The following is an 8,518-nucleotide window of genomic DNA, read 5'->3' as shown; positions in this document are numbered from 1 at the left end:
CTGGCATTTACACTCGTTTACATTTACGAGAAAGGAAAAAACTTACTTTTAAGCAGCTCTTCAACATGAAACAGATCTAACGGTGCAGTTTTTATGGTGCATCGTCAAGTGATACGAAATATGTAAGATATTAAAATGAATGTCTATTTTTCCAGCCTGTTGTATTTGTATTTTTTTTTATCACACCTTATTTATTTTAGATAGAGTTTCTATTTATTGTTTTTTTTACACAGAGCAAATATACTATTTATCAAATGTATTTGATTATATATCGTATTTTAATTGGGATATAATTTATTACAGTGACAGTTACGTGAGCAAACAAGGTTTGAACATCAACCGTAGCGAGATAAAACTGAAATTATAACACGTCTGTGTACAAGGCTGCTTCGTGGCTCAATACAGGTAAACGTCATAATATGCGACTACGCATTACTTTACGGAGAGCTTTCGACCTACTAGTTAAGTAGTGCCCGGCTGTGCGTAATTTCTCACGTAAATTAGGACCTAAAGTTCACACTAAGGGCTTAGTAACTACTAGTTAGTTTGTAACTAATTCAGTGCTTAATTTGGTTGCACCTCCTGTTCTTAAGGCAAGACTTAAGGTTGTAAGCTCTTCGTAAAGTAATGTGTAGTCGCATAATATGACGTTTACTTTTATTTATCCAATAAGAAGCCTTCAAATTTGTACACAGTACCGTTTAAAAGCCGTGAACTTTTGATCTTGTAACAAGCCCTGCATTTCAGTTTTATCTTGTTACGGTTGATGTTCAAACCTTGTTTGCTCACGTAACTGTCTCTGTAATAAGTTATATCCCCATTAAAATTTGATACGCAATAAAAGTAGATTTGATAAATAGTATATTTTCCCTGTGTAAATTACAATATATAGGAACTGTATCTAAAAAAAAAAGAGGGGTGATAAATAAATACTTAACATGCTGTTTATCAACAAATGCTTTAAAGTTGGCTATTAAAAATTGGTAAAGTCTTAACATGGACTGTATAAATAAAATAAAAATTCAAATTCCTCACAAAAATGATCTTGCAATACTTTGTGTAAACCAAACTAAATTATAACATATGGAGAGAAAATTTTGAAATGACCGAATGCAGAGTTTTCATCCTGTGTTAGGTGGAGTGCAATTCTCTAATATTGTTTTATATAAACTCAGCAAAAAAGAAACATCCCTTTTTCAGGACACTGTATTTTAGAGATCATTTTGTTAAAATCCAAATACAGATCTTTATTGTAAATGGTTGAAACAATGTTTTCCATGCTTCTTCATTGAACCATAAACAATTAATGAACATGCACCTGTGTAACGGTCGTTAAGACACTAACAGCTTACAGATGGTAGGCAATTACGGTCACAGTTATAAAAACTTAGGACACGCAAGAGACTTTTCTACTGACTCTGAAAAACACAAAAATTAAGATGCCCAGGGTCCCTGCTCATCTGTGTGAACATGCCGTAGGCATGCTGCATGGAGGGATGAGGACTGCAGATGTGGCCAGGGCAATAAATTGCAATGTCTGTACTGTGAGACACCTAAGACAGCGCTACAGGGAGACAGGAACATCACCGGCTACAATGTTGCCTATGAGCACAAACCCACCTTCGCTGGACCAGACAGGACTGGCAAAAAGGGCTCTTCACTGACAAGTCGTGGTTTTGTCTCACCCGTGGTGATAGTCGGACTCCTGTTTATCGTCGAAGGAATGAGTGTCACATCGAGGCCTGTATTCTGGAGTGGGATCGATTTTGAGGTGGAGGGTCTCACGGTCTGGGGCAGTGTGTCATAGAATCATCGGACTGCGCTTGTTGTCATTGCAGGCAATCTCAGTGCTGTCCATTTCAGGGAATATATCTTCCTCCCTATACCCTTCCTGAAGGCTCATCCTGACATGACACTCCAGCATGACAATGCCACCAGCCATACTGCTCGTTCTGTGCGTGATTTCCTGCAAGACAGGAATGTCAGTGTTCTGCCAAAGCCAGCGAAGAGCCTAGATCTCAATCCCATTGAGCACGTCTGGGACCTGTTGGATAAGAGGGTGAGGGCTAGTGCCATTTCCCCCAGGAATTTCCAGGAACTTGGAAGTGTTCTTTAGAATTATAGGCTTCACATTTCTGACTTTTAAACCCTCCAAAAATTGGCCCCATTCACTTCCATTGTAAGTGTCTAACTGTAACCTTGATTTTTGCTGCCTTTTTTCTTTTTTTTAAGAGAATGAGAATTTAGACAGTTTAGTCATCTTGTCAAAGGTGTGCGTGTTTTTGGCAAAGTCCAGATCATAAGGAAACATCTATGATGAAAAAGATTTGGTGCACTTAAAATGAACTACAATAGTTGAGATGCAATGCTGATATACATTAATGCGTAAAGAATGGCTTTAACAAGGAATAGTTAATGAAAACTTTACGATGTGTTATTATATGCAAGTTTCATAAGACACCAGTAACTATTTTATTTTTTATGTGGGGATTTGTTTTTTCTTTTTTCTTCATTGTCTTACTTGACGCAATAGTTCACCAAACAATGATAATTCACTCACCCTTTTGTTTCAAACTAAAAAAAAAAAAAGTATTTCTTTCTTCCGCAGAACATAAAGGAAGATATTTTAATGGACATATGATGTCTGTTGTTAAATACAATGCAAGTGAATGATGACCAAATGTCCAAGCTTCAAAAAGGACTCTTTTTCACTGTACGTCTTGCCTCCTAAGTACTGCATTCCCAATAAGATGTGGATGTTGACAGCACCTGATCATGCTGTGGATGTGTGGATTAATCCATTCATTTTTATTAGTGTGAAAACTCAAAAGTCTTATTGACTTATTTATAGTCTTATTTATATTCTCATTACATTTAAGCCCCCTGAAATTGCCTAATTCTTTAATTTAAGGACTCTTTTATACTACAACACTTCCAGCGATTCAATGAAATGTCCTGACCTTAACCCCATTGAAATTTTTGGGATGTGCTGCAAAAGACTTTACGGAGTTGTTAAACTCTCCCAACATCAATACAAGATCTCGGCCAAAAATGAATGCAACTCTGGACGGAAATAAATGTGATGTTGCATAAGGTTATCGAAACAATGCCATGACGAGAGTATTCAAATTGTTTTGGCCAGGCAGCGTGTGTCCGTGCAGTGCGTTATGGCTTCTCTCCAGTATGCACTGTCCTGTGGGGGGTTCTATCATTGATTGTAAAGCGGGTAAACTTTCCACAATGTGAACACTTGTTAGGTCCTCCTCCAGTTTGGTTTGGATATTGATGGCTAGTTTCACTGGAGTAATTTTCCCCTAAACAAAGATCTATAAATTGGTTTACCTTTCCACAATGTGTACACTTGTAGGTTCTCCAGTTTGAATTGGATATTGATGGTGGTATTTGTATGGATTGATGGCTATTTTCACTTAAGTAATTAAAAAAAAAGTGCTCTGTATATGTCTTATAGGTTTGTTTGGCATGTTTAATCTTTCCTCTCCGATGGCATGTGATAAACCTCATTTCCTTTAAAGTTCCAATGTAATTGCATTATATTTTGTTTTGTGTGTTAATTACAAAATACACTTCACTTTAGTTTGAGTTCTAAGTTGTTGTAATTACACTCATTCTTTTATCATAATGGATGTCCTTTTTATTCACGAAACTTGCCACACTGTGGGAAAGGTATGCGTCTCTGTGTGTAGGGTAAACAGTGTTGGTTCAACATAATGATATGCATTTATATAACGCATGCACTATATTCCAAGTCTTATAAAGCCATTTGATGACTCTGTGTGGGGAACTGACCAAATTCACTTAAATTCTTGCCTTCTCTATGGTTCTCAATTCTCATGCTTCCACGTGTTCAAACCTGGCATGCTTGCATTGGACTGTAGTTCTTTTCTTTAAAAAAATTAAATAAAATTATAAAAATGTCCATAATATGATGATTCACAAGGAAATTTGGAGTGAACTAAAATTGCTTTTCATTGGGTTGGCCAAATTCATGATCAGCTATGGAGACAGGCCTGCTTGGATGGTTTGTAAAAGGCAAACCATCCAATGGGCAGTGGTGGCTCAGTGGTTGAGGCTCAGGTCTACTGACCAGAAGGTCGGGGGTTCAAGCCCCAGCACAGATGCCACTGTTGTGCCCTTGAGCAAGGCACTTAACTCCAAGTTGCTCCGGGGGGATTGTCCCTGTAATAAGTGCACTGTAAGTCGCTTTGGATAAAAGCGCCTGCCAAATGCATAAATGTAAATGTAAAAGCATGTTTGTCATTGAACTCAAATCCCCAATCAAAATATTTGATTTGGGAGTAAGAAAACTACAAGTGGGAAAAAGTCACACCTTTAGAGCACTATATATAGGAAGTCTGATGTTTTGGTGCTTTAAGATCTATGGATGCCTAAACACTGTTAGGGAAGAAAAATAAGCAGAAAATTCCAGAGATGTTGTACAATCTCATGGTGTAGACTCAGAGCTTTGATGTACTTCTGATGCTGATAAATACAATGTTTTAAAAATTGACACTAGATGGCGATATATATACATTGAGATGGCACTGTGGCACTCGAGAAATTGTTAATTCAGTTCCTTTGTCATAGGGGAAAAAACAGACATCCCAACTTCAACAAGTATTTTTAAGGCAAGACAAAATAAGATCTGACCTGCTCAAATGACCAAATTCTATCTATTTTTCTCTCTCTCTTAAATTCAAAGTTCCATTTTTCCACAATATCAACAAGTTCATATAATGTGCCACATCTCAAGTTGATTTTAGTAGGTAATGTTTGTAGAAAATTGTAATAAAAAAGTAAAATACTTACAGACAGACAGATAGATAGACAGACAGATAGACAGATACAGTGGCTTAAATCACACAGAGTTCACATTAGGCTAATATGAATGCACATAAGGAGAAAAAAAACATGTATTTATTTAGAGGCAAATTTCAGATACATTTCATATGTGTATACTGTACCGGTAAGTTTAGGTTAATAGGCAATATCTGTAGAAAACTGTAATTAAAAAATGAATGCCAGTACCACACTTTTGTTTAGACAGACAGACAGAAGCAGCATAAATCCCAGTGTTGGCTGTATCTTAATATGTATTAGGCTAATATGAACACACTAAGGGAAAAACAGGTAAATGTCATATGTGTATGCTGTATAGGTATGTTTAGACCATTTTATCAAGCACTGCAGGATCATTCCTGGGATTTTATCTTAAACCAAGCATATTGTTGACACCCTTTACTGAATATGTACCTAGAAAATGATTTATAAAATGTGCACTCAATCTAGCATTTTTGTCATTAATGTTCCTTTGCCGAAAATAAATAAATAAATAAAAAGAAAAAAAAAAAATATATATATATATATATAATTTATTAATTTCATGAATGCTATGTGGTCTTCTGTTATACACCACATGAGAAACAGTGGCCATTTTGAACAAAAAACATATCTCCGTCACACACAACCCTGTCACATTTGATGAGTGATAATATTTGATCATTAAAATGGGAGCACAATTAAAAATCTATATATTGTTTGCCGAGCACAGCCTGACATGTGAAGATCGTCTGATTACAGAGAGCCCTGAGCAATGTGTTGCCTTTCCTTAAATACCCAAACCATGGACAAAGGGGATTTTGGGAGTGGTTAGGTTTGGAAGTCCTGGGGACATACTTCATTAACATACAAGCAGGGATGGAGACAGACCTCCAGAATTATAAAGCATTTGGCAAAGACCTTTGGCAAAGATAACTTTGCTGTCATTAAGTTTACAAACCTGGGAATAAGAGCACTATACCAGACACACTGAGACATTTTAAATTATTCCAAACATGTTACACTAGTTACATTATTTGTATACATCAGATATAGACTTTTTTTACATACAGATCTTAGGTGATTCTGAGCTGGATGGGGGAGAGAGGAGAGAATGGGACAGATGTGGAAGGGCAACAATGAGGTGTGAATTTGCAGTCTTCGCTCAGTGGGGTGTGGTGCCTCAGGAACAGTTGCTAATTGCGAGAAAGTTAGTTTGTTGATTTTCTCAAAGATCATACATTTGCTCTTTGCCTTTGAATGCAAACACATTGGCACCCTGCCTTACAGGCTAGCACAGAAAAGTTTAGGTTTGAGTTTAAAACCTGAATTTAACTAAAATAATGAGACAACAGACACGCAATTCGACTTTTTTATTACATACAAATTTAAATGTAGTAATTAAATTGGTATGAGGGGCGCATGAGCAGTACGTAGATGTTTATTTTATAACAAGTATTTTGTAGAGTGGCTACATGTCTGTGGCGGTGTTGAGAACAAAAGATGTCTAAATCAGGAAAAAAAAAATAGGAAATAATAAAAGGGCTTTGATGCTTGAGGTGGGAAAATATGATTTGTTTGAGGTTGAATATATGCCTAATGTTGTGGAGTTTTCAGACAATTCTTTTCTCCCCAAGTTGAAATATTACAGAATCCCAGGAATGACCCAGGCTCCATTATCAAGTTCTGTCTTGATTATCCTAAACACTTATTGTGATCAGTAATACAGCTACCTTTGTGTGCTTTATGGCACTGATTATTTCCCCACAACATATAACATTTCCCCTTAATCCATCAGACTTGGTAGTAAATATTTGCACGTCTTTCTCTGGCAAACTGCTTTGTTCTCTCAAATACTAGTTGGCAGTACAACCTAATGTAAGCTATATGCATCACTGGCATAATGATGCAGACAAAACCAGCTGAGATGAGACAAGCTAAGGGAGTAGCAGCGTAGATTAAATGTGGACTTGGTCTGGAAGTATCCATCGGACCTCATTATTTCCATCCAGCCATTCTTTCCTTAAGAAATGAGTGATTGAGATCTCAGATTGGTACTACTAACAGCTTGGAATGTTTACACAGGAAATTGGATGGTGATTTTCACTTTCTGTTCTCCCTGTGCCATATGGAGTGATGCATTATGATCATTCTCAGAGAGGATGAATCACAATTCAATGTCTCAAGACACTCGTGCATAAATATCCATTCTGTTCTGAAGCAGTCGCTGCTGTTGTGACTTGTTCATTAGCGTGTGCTATCTCATATTAAAGTGTTTCTTTATCTGAATTAGACAATAAGTCATCGCCCATCCTACGTCATGTCCAGGATGTGGTTTTTCCGGCTCTTCTTCTCTTCCTTTCAAACATCGTCTGTGCCATTTATTCAATGGCAGCAGAGTGTGGAAAGATAAGATGTTAGAGGACTACAGGTTGTATTGAATGCTGTGCAAACTTGGAAATCTCATCTAGAAATATAGCATGACTCCCAAGGAGACTCGATATATCACAGATCACCCTCTACATTAGACGGGTCAGAGAGGACCATTGTATTAACACATGCCTGACAAAACAGCCAAGGTCAAAGCTCACTGCAGAGGCGTGACAGCATTGACAATTAAATCCACCCACGGTCCTTAATATACCAGAGCTTAAATTTTTTTTTTATAGCAGTGAGCTGGATCTAGTGTGCACACACTGTGCTATAGACCAAGGTGATTTTGTAAGTTGTACTGAGATAAAAATTGCTCTTGAATTTAACAGCCTTGAATGGCAGAATGATTGAGATATGACAATAAAAAAACCTTGTTAAGATCCTTGTGTCACGTCATCATTGTCTTCACTTCTGCCACTTCATCATCACCCCTCTGTTCATAAGGACTCTTATGTTGACACTGTTATTGTATTCTGTTGTAGTTTTCCCCATACTAAAATTCCCATGATGCACTGCCCTCATCACATCCATCTGTTCCCCATCTTTGTTCCCAGGTGTTCTCTGTTTAGTCACCATCCCTGTATGTTTATATATATATATATATATATATATATATATATATATATATATAAATCCCTCACTTCCATTTCCCTTGGTAAGTTAAGATGTAACATTAAATGTGTATATTTAGTTCTTTGTATTCCTCCAAGTTTATTGTATCACCTTCTTCCTTGTCTTCATTAAACAAAGCCTGCAATTAAATCCATTGCCTCTCATCTCTGCAAAACGTTACACCTTGCTAGTTATAGATGCCACAGAAGTTATAACCGCATAAAGTGTTTTTAGAAGTATAGTATAGTAATGAAGTCTAAAGCCATTTCAAAACAGACCCTTTAATATGAGTTACGTTATACACAGTGAGAGATGTGTTAAGAGCATGTAAAAAGAGGCCAAGAATTGCTAGCATTACAATCATTATAATTAGAAATTGCTTTGGCAGATTTCCAGCTGGCACAGATGAAGCTGTATGATATCTATACACATGGCTAAATCTCAGAAAACCTTGACTTTCAATAGACATTAGATTTTATTAACTATATTTATTTAAAACTATATTTTTACATGAAAATATATGCTAGCTGAATGTGGTAGCTAAAGTGTTCTAAATGGTTTTGAACGGATTGCTATGTGGTTGTTGAGGTATTCTGTACGGGTACTGGGTAGTTTTGCATATGGCTTAAAGTCCCTC

This window comes from Xyrauchen texanus, chromosome 2 (assembly GCF_025860055.1).
Source record: "Xyrauchen texanus isolate HMW12.3.18 chromosome 2, RBS_HiC_50CHRs, whole genome shotgun sequence".
NCBI classification, from domain to species: Eukaryota; Metazoa; Chordata; class Actinopteri; order Cypriniformes; family Catostomidae; genus Xyrauchen; species Xyrauchen texanus.
The sequence above is the reverse complement of the archived record's forward strand: the minus strand, read 5'-3'. Positions refer to the sequence as shown.